This window comes from Bombina bombina, chromosome 5 (assembly GCF_027579735.1).
Source record: "Bombina bombina isolate aBomBom1 chromosome 5, aBomBom1.pri, whole genome shotgun sequence".
In the NCBI taxonomy this organism is placed as follows: Eukaryota; Metazoa; Chordata; class Amphibia; order Anura; family Bombinatoridae; genus Bombina; species Bombina bombina.
In genome coordinates, this window is record NC_069503.1 from 550463830 (window position 1) to 550479618 (window position 15789).

Below are 15789 nucleotides of genomic sequence, written 5' to 3' on the forward strand. Positions count from 1 at the left end.
TTGACCCCCCTACGACAGAGAGCTGACCTTTGCAGTCATCTGGAGCTATTGTGACTTACAGGATATCATTTAGTTATTGGATATGTATTGCATTTCCAGTCACAAGGTTATATATTTATTTATTTTTCTCTGATATTCTGCTGTTTATTTTTAGAGTGTTGTTGTATACATTATTATTGTTCTTATTACATTGTGTTACATTTGTTTTGATTGAGAAAGCCCCCTTGAGGATTGGTGTGCTTCCACACACCATATCTATATATTTTGTATTTTCCTTAAAGGGACATTAAACCCAAACACTTTCTTTCATGATTCAGATAGAGGACACAATTTTTAAAAAGTTTCCAATTTACTTCTATTATCAGATTTGTTTCATTCTCATGCTATTCATCTAAATCATGAAAGAAAAAAATTGCATTTTATGTCCCTTTAAGATTTCCCATACAAGCTTAAATGGTGGCAGCTTAGGGATAGTTTAGTGTGGGTGGCATTAAAGGGGTGTTTGGATATTATATCTAAGTTTAGAACAGACTAGAGAGTGTTGTTAACCCTTGCACCCACTGAACTCAGGTCACAGGCTTGCCTGGAGTGGCTAGACTGTAACAAATTGGTTAATGTGTAAAGGGACTGTTAACCCTTTCTGTGGTAAACAAGCAACTGGTGCAGGGTTGGTTTACCCTGGTCGTCACAATTGATATTTTTAGCATAGAAGAAAATATTGCCATTCTATTGTCATGATATTTTATCATGACAATAGAATGATTATTGCTTTCACATGCTTTAAAACACAAAGATTTCAAACTAATTCTGAACATTCTATAATTATGTCAAATTTCCAGTTATGTTGCAAAAGGTTTTATAGTTATCTAATGGAAAAATCTAAACCACAAGCTTTCAAGATGAAGTCTCATTTACAGAAATGAAACCACATTCTTTAAAAAGATGATGAGCTAATTCTAAAGAAAAAAAAATCTATACAGAATTACAACTATTGTTTAAGCCTTAAAGAAAATTAAAAGTCAAATTTCTTTTCAAATTCTTAGACCGTGAAAATAGAATTTTGTTTCCAACAAATGTTTTACTCACTGACCTTGTAATGTAAATGTTGAATACAATAAAACAAGTTATCTAATCTAGTAATAAAACAACTAAATCATCTAATCTAGATTTAGATGACTAAATTGAATTGTACACATAGCTTAAAATAGATGACCTAAAAAAATTGCAGAAGACAAAATAAATGCAAACTGAAATGCATAAAACTATCAAAATGAAATGAATGTGTGTTGCAATCTTAATCTTCTCTGTAGCTACAAATTGTTGAAGTCGTATTAAAAACCCTCCATTGCCTATTTAACAAATGCCTTAAAGGAACAGTTTATGATAAATTTTCCTCCCCTTTAATTTGTTTCAAATGATCCATTTTACATAACTGAGTGTATTAAATTGTTTACAATTAGCTCCTTTTCCCTTATTTTGGCATTTGAAATAGCTGATTTAGAATGTGGTAATATGGTACCAATACTGAAAGTTTCTTTACTTAAAGGACCAGTCAACAATGTAGATTTGCATAATCAACAAATGCAAGATAACAAGACAATGCAATAGTACTTAGTCTGAACTTCAAATGAATAGTAGATTTTTATTTTTTTAAGTTATGTCTATTTCCACTCCCCCTGTACCATGTGACAGCCATCAGCCAATCACAAATGCATACACGTACCATGTGACAGCCATCAGCCAATCACAAATGCATATACGCTTTTTCTGTGAATTCTTGCACATGCTCAGTAGGAGCTGGTGACTCAAAAAGTTTAAATATAAAAAGACTGCACTTTTTTTAATGGAAGTAAATTGGAAAGTTGTTTAAAATAAATAAAAGTTTAATTTTGACTTGAGTGTCCCTTTAAGGCTATAGATAAGAAATGTAAACACAGCCATCAGAATAAATTACACTCATTTTCCATTGTTCTCTCTGTTGTGTATGTTTCGATCATCAGGGGGTGATCGAAACATACACAATGTAGCTATATATTCAAAAGGGATCCATAGCGGGAACGAGATTGGCGGTAAAATATTCAAAACTGCTGACATCAGTATGCGATGGCAGAGGGGCATTTTAGGAAAACTATAGTATGTAGAGTGAAACTAAATTTACATATGTATTATTTGAAGTGTTCCTACATAGAAACCATTTTTTGCTTCAGAGAACGCACAGTCTATTTTGTGTAAGAACACTTCAAATACAGACACCCACCACCGCCTGCTGAGATCGTAGATTGCAACATGTAAATTAATGTAATTTTGATGTTATTACACAACATAGACTGTGGGCTGATTTTGGCTGTAGCTGCAATCCCCATTTTTTCCCATGGGAGACACATCGCTATTCAGAGGCGGTCTAAAGTTAGTGAGGCCTTAGGCAAAGCAAAAATATGAGGCTTCTCTTAAAGCACAGAACCAAAGACGCCTCACATGTATTTTTGTTTTCGCTGACCCAAACTGCTCACAGTCCTTGGCAACAGGACTCAAGTTAGTGTGATTTTACTGACCCGTAGTGTAATCTGGGGAACAAGATCACCTAGTGATCCATACTGTTATTTGGGGAACAGGCCTAACATATTGTATCAAACTCTCCTTCCACAATAGAGGACTACATCGCTGTGAAAGCAAAATAGAGACAAACACCAAAATATGGTAAATGACAAATAGATCTCCAAATACATACTGACATAGAAACATACCTAGAGTTCTGGAGATATGCCCAAGGCAGGCAGTGAGCTAGTACACTCAGAAATTATTGTGAACTGGTTCTGAGAAGGTATATTATAGCTGATACATTCAAATATTACTGCAACAAACTGGTACTCAGAAGGCATACTGTAGCTTTCAGAAATTTCTGTAACAACTAAATTTATGCTTACCTGATAAAAAAAAAAAAAAATCGGAAAGATTATGGTCCACTGTCCTCCATAACATATAGGATATATTTCCCGCCACAAAGGAGTAGTCAGGAACCCATATCAGAGCTAAAAATCCCTTCCATCTCTCTCTTAGTTCAATGTATAGCGAGTAGAGATTAGGAACCATTTACATCTAGATTATGTTTTTTCGTTAGAGGCTGTGCGGTGCTAACGAGCAGTTTATGCTCACCACTCACTTACAGGCAGCGCTGGTATTATGGGTTTTTACAACCCAGACAAGAAGTGAGCGCTGCTTACGTTAGCGGTGAGCTGGTGTAACGTGCTCGTGCACGATTTCCCCATAGGAATCAACGGGGAGAGCCGGCTGAAAAAAAGTCTAACACCTGCAAAAAAGCAGCGTAAAACTCCTTAATGCAGCCCCATTGATTCCTATGGGGAAATACATTTTATGTCTACACCTAACACCCTAACATGAACCCCGAGTCTAAACATCCCTAATCTTACACTTATTAACCCATAATCTGCCGCCCCCGACATCGCCAAAACCTACATTATATTATTAACCCTAATCTGCCGCTCCGGACACCGCCGCCACCTACATTATACTTAAGAACCCCTAATCTGCTGCCCCCAACATCGCCGACACCTACATTATATTTATTAACCCCTACTCTGCCACCCCCAATGTCGCTGCCACCTACCTACATTTATTAACCCCTAATCTAAAACTATATTAAAGTTATTAACCCCTAACCCTAAGTCTAACCCTAACCCTAACACCCCCTAACTTAAATATAATTCAAAGAAATATAAATAAAATTACTATAATTAACTAAATTAATCCTATTTAAAACTAAATACTTAACTATTTAATAATCACCTAGCTAAAATAAATACAAAAGTACCTGTAAAATAAAACCTAACCTAAGTTACAATTACACCTAACACTACACTACAATTAAATAAATTCCCTAAATTAAATACAATTAAATTAAATTATCTAAAGTACAAAAAAAACACTAAATTACAGAAAATAATAAAAAATTACAAGATTTTTAAACTAATTACACCTAATCTATTCCCCCTAACAAAATAAACCCCCCCAAAATAAAAAAAAAAGCCCTACCCTACACTAAATTACAAATAACCCTTAAAAGGGCATTTTGCGGGGCATTGCCCCAAAGTAATCAGCTCTTTTACCTGTAAAAAAAAAAAAAGTACAAATTCCCCACCAACATTAAAACCCACCACCCACACAACCAACCCTACTCTAAAACCCACCTAATCCCCCCTTAAAAAAACCTAACACTAACCCCTTGAAGATCACCTTACCGGGAGAAGTCTTCATCCAACCGGGCCAAAGTGGTCCTCCAGACGGGCAGAAGTCTTCATCCAAGCTGGACAGAAGTGGTCCTCTAGACGGGTAGAAGTCTTCATCCAGACGGCATCTTCTATCTTCATCCATCCGGCGCGGAGCGGGTCCATCTTCAAGACATCCAACGAGGAGCATCCTCTTCTTCCAACAGCTAAGAATTTAGTGTTTGTTTGTTTGTTTTTGTACTTTAGATAATTTAATTTAATTGTATTTAATTGTATTTAATTTAGGTAAATAATTTAATTATAGTGTAGTGTTAAGTGTAATTGTAACTTAGGTTAGGTTTTATTTTACAGGTACTTTTGTATTTAGTTTAACTAGGTGGTTATTACATAGTTAATAACTATTTAATAACTATTGTACCTAGTTAAAATAAATGCAAACTTGCCTGTGAAATAAAAATAAACCATAAGCTAGCTACAATGTAACTATATTGTAGCTAGCTTAGGGTTTGTTTTATAGGTAAGTATTTAGTTTTAAATAGGAATAATTTAGTTAATTATAGTAATTTTATTTAAATTTCTTTTAATTATATTTAAGTTAGGGGGTGTTAGGATTAGGGTTAGACTTAGGGGTTAATAACTTTAATATAGTGGCGGCGACGTTGGGGGCGGCAGATTAGGGGGTTAATAAATGTAGGTAGGTAGCGTCGATGTTAGGGCCGGCAGATTAGAGGTTAATAAATGTAGGTAGGTGGCGGCGACATTGGGGGTGGCAGAGTACGGGTTAATAAATATAATGTAGGTGTTGGCGATGTTGGGGGCAGCAGATTAGGGGTTCATAAGTATAATGTAGGTGGCGGCGGTGTCCGGAGCGGCAGATTAGGGGTTAATAATATAATTTGCATACAGAGAGAGAAGCACTCTACCAGGAACGAACAACAGCTCAGTGGCTTTTTCTATGGCGATTTACCACCCGGAAGCAGCCTCTTTTAGACCAGTGTGCTTTTCACAGAAGAAACTTTCCTGAAGTATATCAGTCTGATCCTGCCAAGTAAGGTCAGTCCAGCCCCGAAATAACAGGCAATTCTCCTCTGAACAAGGAACATGACAACCCCAGACGATCGTTTTGGCCTCCTATGGGCCTCGTCAGTGAGGTGCAGCCACATTCCTCTAAGCACACTGGGCAAGGAGTCCACGTCTGGTTTCCCCCATCACCCATAGGGAGACTTCCCCAGGGTCATAATAATTTGCATACAGAGAGAGAAGCGCTCTACCAGGAACGAACAACAGCTCAGTGGCTTGTTCTATGGCGATTTACCACCCGGAAGCAGCCTCTTTTAGACCAGTGTGCTTTTCCCAGAAGAAACTTTCCTGAAGTATATCAGTCTGATCCTGCCAAGTAAGGTCAGTCCAGCCCCGAAATACCAGGCAATTCTCCTCTGAACAAGGAACATGACAACCCCAGACGATCGTTTCGGCCTCCTATGGGCCTCGTCAGTGAGGTGCAGCCACATTCCTCTAAGCACACTGGGCAAGGAGTCCACGTCTGGTTTCCCCCATCACCCATAGGGAGACTTCCCCAGGGTCATAATAATTTGCATACAGAGAGAGAAGCGCTCTACCAGGAACGAACAACAGCTCAGTGGCTTGTTCTATGGCGATTTACCACCCGGAAGCAGCCTCTTTTAGACCAGTGTGCTTTTCCCAGAAGAAACTTTCCTGAAGTATATCAGTCTGATCCTGCCAAGTAAGGTCAGTCCAGCCCCGAAATACCAGGCAATTCTCCTCTGAACAAGGAACATGACAACCCCAGACGATCGTTTCGGCCTCCTATGGGCCTCGTCAGTGAGGTGCAGCCACATTCCTCTAAGCACACTGGGCAAGGAGTCCACGTCTGGTTTCCCCCATCACCCATAGGGAGACTTCCCCAGGGTCATAATAATTTGCATACAGAGAGAGAAGCGCTCTACCAGGAACGAACAACAGCTCAGTGGCTTGTTCTATGGCGATTTACCACCCGGAAGCAGCCTCTTTTAGACCAGTGTGCTTTTCACAGAAGAAACTTTCCTGAAGTATTTCAGTCTGATCCTGCCAAGTAAGGTCAGTCCAGCCCCGAAATACCAGGCAATTCTCCTCTGAACAAGGAACATGACAACCCCAGACGATCGTTTCGGCCTCCTATGGGCCTCGTCAGTGAGGTGCAGCCACATTCCTCTAAGCACACTGGGCAAGGAGTCCACGTCTGGTTTCCCCCATCACCCATAGGGAGACTTCCCCAGGGTCATAATAATTTGCATACAGAAAGAGAAGCGCTCTACCAGGAACGAACAACAGCTCAGTGGCTTGTTCTATGGCGATTTACCACCCGGAAGCAGCCTCTTTTAGACCAGTGTGCTTTTCACAGAAGAAACTTTCCTGAAGTATTTCAGTCTGATCCTGCCAAGTAAGGTCAGTCCAGCCCCGAAATACCAGGCAATTCTCCTCTGAACAAGGAACATGACAACCCCAGACGATCATTTCGGCCTCCTATGGGCCTCTTCAGTGAGATGCAGCCACATTCCTCTAAGCACACTGGGCAAGGAGTCCACATCTGGTTTCCCCCATCACCCATAGGGAGACTTCCCCAGGGTCATAATAATTTGCATACAGAGAGAGAAGTGCTCTACCAGGAACGAACAACAGCTCAGTGGCTTGTTCTATGGCGATTTACCACCCGGAAGCAGCCTCTTTTAGACCAGTGTGCTTTTCACAGAAGAAACTTTCCTGAAGACTCGGGGTTCATGTTAGGATGTTAGGTATAGACATAAAATGTATTTCCCCATAGGAATCAATGGGGCTGCATTAAGGAGTTTTACGCTGCTTTTTTGCAGGTGTTAGACTTTTTTTCAGCCGGCTCTCCCCGTTGATTCCTATGGGGAAATCGTGCACGAGCACGTTACACCAGCTCACCGCTAACGTAAGCAGCGCTCACTTCTTGTCTGGGTTGTAAAAACCCGTAATACCAGCGCTGTCTGTTAGTGAGCGGAGAGCATAAACTGCTCATTAGCACCGCACAGCCTCTAACGCAAAACTCGTAATCTAGGTGTAAATGTTTACTAATCTCTACTCAGCTATACATTGAACTAAGAGAGAGATGGGAGGGATTTTTAGCTCTGATATGGGTTCTTGACTACTCCTTCGTGGCGGGAAATATATCCTATATGTTAGACTTAGGTTTAGGGGTTAATAACTTTAATATAGTGGCGGCGATGTTGGGGCGGCAGATTAGGGGTTAATAAATGTAGGTAGGTGGCGTCGATGTTAGAGACGGCAGATTAGGGGTTAATAATATTTAACTAATGCTTGCGATGCGGGAGTGCGGCGGTTTAGGGGTTAATATATTTATTATAGTGGCGGCGATGCCCGGTTCGGCAGATTAGGGGTTAAACATTTTATTTTAGTGTTTGCGATGTAGGGGGGCCTCGGTTTAGGGGTTAATAGGTAGTTTATTGGTGTTAGTGTACTTTTTAGCACTTAAGTTAAGAGTTTTATGCTACAGCGTTGTAGTGTAAAACTCTTAACTACTGACTTTAAAATGTGGTACCAGTGTTAACAGGAGAGGGTCTATCGCTCACTTTTTGGCAGACTCGTAATACCGGCGCTATTCAAGTTCCATTGAAAAAAGAAGATACGCAATTGACGTAAGTGAATTTGCGTTATTTCCTGGCCAAAAAAGTGAGCGGTACACCTGTACCTGCAAGACTCGTAATACCAGCGGGCGTTAAAAAGCAGCGTTAGGACCTCTTAACGCTACTTTTTAAACCTAACGCACAACTTGTAATCTAGCCGATTGGTAGGAAAGACAAAGCAGAGGTGTCATTAGAACTGTTGCCCAAAGCAATTGTCTATATTACAGAAATGGTGGGACAATTCTCCTCTTGCAGCTCTAAATTAGCCGGCAGCATGGCCTAACGGACTTTACTGCCAAAAGCTGCTTGCAAAAAAGGCAAAACCAAAGCGATAAAATCTGAAAAAAGTACACAGGAGAGCACATGTTGCAGCTTTGTAAATCTGCTCCAAATATGCATCATTTTTAAAAACCCACGATGTTGCAACTACTTATGAGAAAGAGCTGTATGTAATACGCTTAGGAGGCAACTTTTCCACCTTCAAGCAGTATTTGTCAGTTATATACCCATATCAGATCACACATTAGACTATTTATACACATGAAACACTCTTGGATCTTCATTCCAAACTAATTTATTAAATCACATATAACTATTGAAACAGTATGTGCAGGCCCTGCTTTATACAGATAAACAAACACACAATTATCTTATACTAAAAAAATGTATTAGTGATGGAACTTGCTTCGATATCCTTAATAATTAAACAAAATTGTAACTCATTCAACCACACACACAAAAATGTTATATTAACCCCTTAGTGACCAGAGCACTTTTCCATTTTCTGTCCGTTTGGGACCAAGGCTATTTTTACATTTTTGCGGTGTTTGTGTTTAGCTGTAATTTTCTTCTTACTCATTTACTGTACCCACACATATTATATACCGTTTTTCTCGCCATTAAATGGACTTTCTAAAGATACCATTATTTTCATCATATCTTATAATTTACTATAAAAAAAATTATAAAATATGAGGAAAAAATGGAAAAAAACACACTTTTTCTAACTTTGACCCCCAAAATCTGTTACATATCTAAAACCACCAAAAAACACCCATGCTAAATAGTTTCTAAATTTTGTCCTGAGTTTAGAAATACCCAATGTTTACATGTTCTTTGCTTTTTTTGCAAGTTATAGGGCCATAAATACAAGTAGCACTTTGCTATTTCCAAACCATTTTTTTCCAAAATTAGCGCTAGTTACATTAGAACACTGATATCTTTCAGGAATCCCTGAATATCCCTTGACAAGTATATATTTTTTTTTAGTAGACATCCCAAAGTATTGATCTAGGCCAATTTTGGTATATTTCATACCACCATTTCACCGCCAAATGCGATCAAATACAAAAAATTGTTAACTTTTTCACAAATTTTTTCACAAACTTTAGGTTTCTCACTGAAATCATTTACAAACAGCTTGTGCAATTATGGCATAAATGGTTGTAAATTCCTCTCTGGGATCCCCTTTGTTCAGAAATAGCACACATATATGGCTTTGGCGTTGCTTTTTGGTAATTAGAAGGCCGCTAAATGCCACTGCGCACCACAAGTGTATCATGCCCAGCAGTTAAGGGGTTAATTAGGGAGCTTTTAGGGAGCTTGTAGGGTTAATTTTAGCTTTAGTGTAGTGTAGTAGACAACCCCAAGTATTGATCTAGGCACATTTTGGTATATTTCATGCCACCATTTCACCGCCAAATGCGATCAAATTAAAAAAAACGTAAAATTTTTCACAATTTTAGGTTTCTCACTGAAATCATTTACAAACAGCTTGTGCAATTATGGCACAAATGGTTGTAAATGCTTGTCTGGGATCCCCTTTGTTCAGAAATAGCAGACATATATGACTTTGGCGTTGCTTTCTGGTAATTAGAAGGCCACTAAATCCTGTTGCGCCTCACACGTGTATTATGGCTAGCAGTGAAAGGGTTAATTAGGGAGTTTGTAGTGAGCTTGCAGGGTTAATTTTAGCTTTAGTGTAGAGATCAGCCTCCCATCTGACACATCCCACCCCCTGATCCCTCCCAAACAGCTCCCTTCCCTCCCCCACCCCACAATTGTCCCCGCCATCTTAAGTACTGGCAGAAAGTCTGCCAGTACTAAAATAAAAGGGTTTTTAAAAAAAAATGAATTTTTTTTTTAGCATATTTACATATGCTACTGTGTAGGATCCCCCCCTTAGCCCCCAACCTCCCTGATCCCCCCCAAAACCGCTCTCTAACCCTCCCCTCTGCCTTATTGGGGGCCATCTTGGGTACTGGCAGCTGTCTGCCAGTACCCAGTTTACAATAAAAAGTGCTTTTTTTGGGGTTTTTTTGTTTTTTTCTGTAGTGTAGCTTCCCCCAACCCCCCACCCCCCACAAACAAACCCCCACCACCTTGCTGATTGTTTGGATTTTATTTTTTATTATATTTTTTATTTCCCCATTTTCTGCAGTGTAGCGGTTCCCACCCGCTCCCTCCCCGTGCACGCGCCCGCCCCCACCCTCCCGTGCACGTGCGCACGCCCGTGCGCGCCCCCAGCCACCCCCGCCCACGATCCCGCCCCCCTTCAGATCCACATGGCCATCGATGGCCGCCACCCGCCTCCCGGTCCGGCTCCCACCCACCAACGCAGGTAGCCACCGATCTCCGGTGCAGAGAGGGCCACAGAGTGGCTCTCTCTGCACCGGATGACTTAAAAAGGTTATTGCAGGATGCCTCCATATCGAGGCATCACTGCAATAACCGGAAAGCAGCTGGAAGCGAGCAGGATCGCTTCCAGCTGCTTTCCACACTGAGGACGTGCAGGGTACGTTCTCAGGCATTAACTGCCTTTTTTCTGAGGACGTACCCTGCACGTCCTCAGTCGTTAAGGGGTTAAAAGATAATTAATTAATTAATTAATTAATTAATTAAACCAGATACTAGGGAAATATTTGGAAACAGACATTAATATTTTAAATTTAATAATTTAAAATTCGTAATCTGTAAAATATTAGTGACTCAGCAAGACACATCTAAAGATCATACAAACACTCAAACATACACAGGCACATTCACACCCAAACACTATACACACTCAAACAGGCATACACATCACACATACATACAAACAGACACACACACTTACACACACAAACTTACATTATATACACACACTATACACACTCATACAGGCTTACACATCACACATACATACAGATACACACTATATATACACACAAACATACACTATATACACACACTCATACAGGCATACACACATTGCACATACATACAAACAGACACACACAGACATACACACTAAACATACACACACTATACATACACACATTCGTTATTATTATTATCAGGTATTTGTAGAGCGCCAACAGATTCTGCAGCGCTATAAACATAGGCGGTATACAAGGTAACATTTATAGGGGGTCAAATAGGTAGAGGTCCCTGCCGAGAGTTGCACTGTTAGAATCGGCTCTTATGCTGGTGATCTACAAACAACTGGGCTCATAGGCTTACATGGGTTCAAGGGTATAGGTAAGTGTAGGTTGGATGCATCCCTGAATAGTACAGTCTTTAGGGAGCGCTTGAAGCTTTCAAAACTAGGGAAGAGTCTTGTGGAACAAGGCAGAGTTTCACAAGATGGGAGCCAGTCTGGAGAAGTCTTGTAAACGGATTTATAATATTGTTTTTATTGTGATAGAATTGTCCATAATAAACATATTTACTATCTTCAAATCAGTTGTTTTACATTGCATTGAATACCTAGGTTTCTATATCTTGCATTGTATTTCTCATCTAGTGGATTGAACTAATATAGACCAATATATTAGGTCCCACCTATAACTTTATATCCCTTAGTAGACACCCTAATTGCTATCCCTTTAATTTTTTTAAATTTGGCAAAGTATACATCTTGCCTCTTTTTTGTTTTATGAGATTTTTTTTTATTTTTTAACCACTTGGTCCCTATAATATTGTTATAGTTTAATATTTTATTTTTATATATTTGCAGAGGATCCGGATTTATAATATTGTTTTTATTGTGATAGAATTGTTCATGATAAACATATTTTCTAACTTCAAATCAGTTGTTTCGTATTGCATTATATACCTTGGTTCCTATAACTTTCATTGTATTTCTCATCTAGTGTATTGAACCAATATAGATATTAGGACCCACCTTTAACTTTATTTCCTTTAGTAGACACCCTAATTGCTATCCTTAGTGCTGCTCCCCTTCCATGTACTTTATGTTTCTATATTAACCCTTAAGGGACACTCAGGTTTTATTAAATTTTCATGATTCAGATACAGCATGTAATTTTAAACAACTTTCCAATTTACTTCCATTAAAAAAAATGTGCACAGTCTTTTATATTTATACTTTTTGAGTCACAAACTCCTACTGAGCATGTGCAAGAAATCACAGACTATACGTATATGCATTTTTGATTGGCTGATTGCTATCACATGGTACAGGGGTAGTGGAAATATACATAACTTTGAAAAGAATCTACTACTCATTTGAATTTCAGAGTAAATGCTATTGTATTGTCTTTTATCTTGCATTTATTGATTATGCAAATCTACTGTGTTTACTGGTCCTTTAGGGAGATCAGTTTTTTTTGGGGAGTCACAGCTATTTTAGGGATATAGCCAGACAGATAGCTCAGCATGCTAAGGCACTGTGGCTGAGCTCTGTAGCAACCCAAGGGTTGCAGGTTCGATCCCCAGCAAGGTCCACTCAGCCTTTCATCCTTCAGAGGTCGATAAAATGAGCATCGCCTTGAGACCCTTACGGGTGATTAGCCACGCTTTACAAGTACCCAATACAATCAGAATCTGCAATCCATTTTTGTCTGATTGAGTTGACAAGAAGGTTCATGACTTGGCTAAAATGATCTAAGAGAGGACACATTCATTATTTTTCATTGCACATAGTAGAAGAGTACTCACCAGGAACATGCCGCATGGGTGGACCGTTCTGCATATGAATCACTTACTCCCAGTGAAGTTTACTTCACAGTGTAAGTGTTTGACTCTTTGATCTGAGACACCCCCACCACTAATAAGCTCATCTGTGCAGTGTGCCATACACGGGCCTCCTAGTTTGGTGACTACTGCTCAGTGGAGAATAGATGTTAGGAGGGGGATGGGGCTGCATGTTTGCCGCAGGACATATAATAAGAATAAGTGCTGCCCTGTACAGTTAAAGCAGTCACATTTTGTATGAGAGCTGTGCTGCTCACTAATTAAAAGGGGGCTTTGAACCGGGTTAAGTGGTATGCTGCTAAACAAAACACAAAGTGCCGGTGGCTGCTGCCGTGCATCAACTAAATGCTGCAGAGGCCCCTGTTTAGTGCGAGGCCTTAGGCAACCTCCTACTTAGCCTAACGTTAGGGCCACCTCTGTCACCACTTGTCGGAACAGAGAGGTTCAGTCTACTTTTTTGGAATATATCGCCAAAAAGGCAATTTCTCGTTGGGTCTGACTATGCTTTAATCATCAGGGCCTAAGCATTTGGGCTTTGGTTTACAGACAGATATACAATAAGGAAGTATGTGTGTGTACATAAACAAACTTACACACCTCAAAAGTAGTACCAATGAGAAACACTGTACTAATTTCATTGCACTTTTTGTGTTTTATGATGAAGTGTATCTAACGGCTAACTAGTAATGAAAATAGATTCCTTTTAAGTTTCTTTAGAATTATTTTGCTGGGTGATTTTATGTAAGACAGCAGTAAACCTCAAATATCTATTCAAAAGAATACTTTATATCCCATGGTAAAACCATTATGCCTTTAGCCATATCCTATACATAGCAGAAAGGTAACACAATTGTATAATCCACACCCCAATCAGGTAAACAACATTAAGCTTTTCTTAGGATTGAAGAATATAATAAAAACTGCACAACTTAGCACTAATATACTTTAATTAAAAATAGAAATGATTGTTTTTTGCTAATCCAGAAGACTTTAAAATAAAAAGTAACATTATCCACCTGTATCAGCCATAGAAAATGATTTATTGTGGCATTATAACTGTATTACTGACAAGACAAGTTACATCTCTTCTCATTTTCTTCACTTCATTTAAAGGGATATGAAAGGCATTTTTTTCATGATTCAAATAGAGCATGAGATTTTAAAAAACTTTCTAATTTACTTCAATCACTTTTTCTTTGTTCTTTTGGTATCATTTGTTAAAAAGCAGGGACGTATATGCTTAGGAGCTGGCCCATACTTGGAGCAATATATGTAAGAATATTTTCCATTTACCAGAACACTAGATGGCAGCACTATTTCCTGCAACCACCATCGCTTCAACACAGAATATCATTGGAACGAAAATATAAGTAAATTGGAGAGTTTTTTAAAAATTGTATGCTCTGTCTAAATCACAAAAGAACATTTTTGGGCTTCATATTCCTTTAAGTTTAAACTTAATGTGCTTAAAAGCCTCTTTCAAATCCTGTACACATATCTGCTGTCTTTTTAATCATAATTTTGCATGGTTGGCCATGCAGTAGAATTTGTGTGCTGAGCTCACTCTGTTTTTGATAATATGCCTATAGGACAAAACTCTTGGTCCAGTGTTACAGCCTCATGTAATATGTAAATTCTGCAATATTATTAATAAGATAAAACAAAAACAAAAATCATCAGACAACTTTTTCTCTAAACAGCAATTTGTCAAAAATAAATGTATACAGTGGTGATATCAGTGACACTGTCAGTGAATTTTACATTGCCTTAAAACCAGTATAAAACCTTTTAAAAACGTACTTAGAAGCTCCCAATTTAGCACTGCAGATGAGATTAGCCTGGGACACATACTGAAAGGGGCTAAGAGCAAATCCTAGCTTCTCCCCGGCATATGAATAGACCCATTATACAAACAGAAGCAATGTGAAGTCTGTATACATCAGTTTGGGGCTTGGTTAGGAGCCTGAAAATCAGCACACTGTTTTTTTTTTTTTTTTTAAATAAGCAAAACTATACATTTTTTAAAAACACACAGATGGGCTATATAAATGGATCATCTACAAAACATTTATGCAAAGAAAAATCTAGTGTACAATGTCCCTTTAAGCTCATACAAATCTAAACACTAAGAACATATTGAAACAGTCCATGTGAGTTCGCAATACAAATGTAGACTACACTTTACTTCTGCATGCAGGTCCCACAGCCACAGGGACAATCTGTGACATTCTGCATTATCAAGAATAAACATATTCTTATCACTACATGTCAGCCTAATATCTAACATAAGGAGATCTTACCCACAAAGGTGCAGAGGACAATGCACATCTCTCTGTTCTGGGGTCTGCATACAGAATGGAAGAACTTATCAGGCCAATATGCAAAAACACTTGTATAAACAACATTAGGTCATAGCTAAGTAGTCCAGTGATATCTATAAGGTTCACCATGCAAAACTGAAATTATTTGGCGTATCTTGTGGAATGAAAAACAATGCAAACAAGCAATGTGAAAACACAAACATATCTACACAGCTCTAAATGTGATAATTATTTTTCCCTTGCAGATAAAAAAAACATCTTAGAATAAATCAGCTTCAAGCCTGCATTAAAAAAAAACCTGGTGAGTACCTAAACACAACACATAAAAAAGGTACAAAGATAGGTATTAAGACGACTCTTACAAATACCGAAATATGATTGTCTTCCAAGTACTGCAGCTGGATTTTCTTTCCCACCAAGGACAAGACAGCATCAAAACATTCTTTGAAAAAAAAAAAAAAATCCAAAGGACATGCCATCTACTCCACCGGTACATCCTCATCAGCATCTGCCCACTTTAATTCTGATGTATTGTATATTAGTGAAAAAACTTCCTATGGGCACCATCAACAAAATTCCACA

The 15789-nt window shown here is 38.7% G+C and overlaps 1 protein-coding gene across 1 annotated transcript in view; it reads right to left on the minus strand.

The window, feature by feature from the left end:
- LOC128659428 (C-C chemokine receptor type 5-like) overlaps positions 1–15225 on the minus strand; it is a 33920-nt gene extending 18695 nt beyond the window's left edge. Inside the window, exon 1 of the mRNA XM_053713064.1 lies at positions 15187–15225. The gene's annotated coding sequence lies outside the window, so the exon portion shown is untranslated. The remainder of the gene's footprint in view (positions 1–15186) is intronic.
- Between the last annotated feature and the right edge of the window lie 564 nt (positions 15226–15789).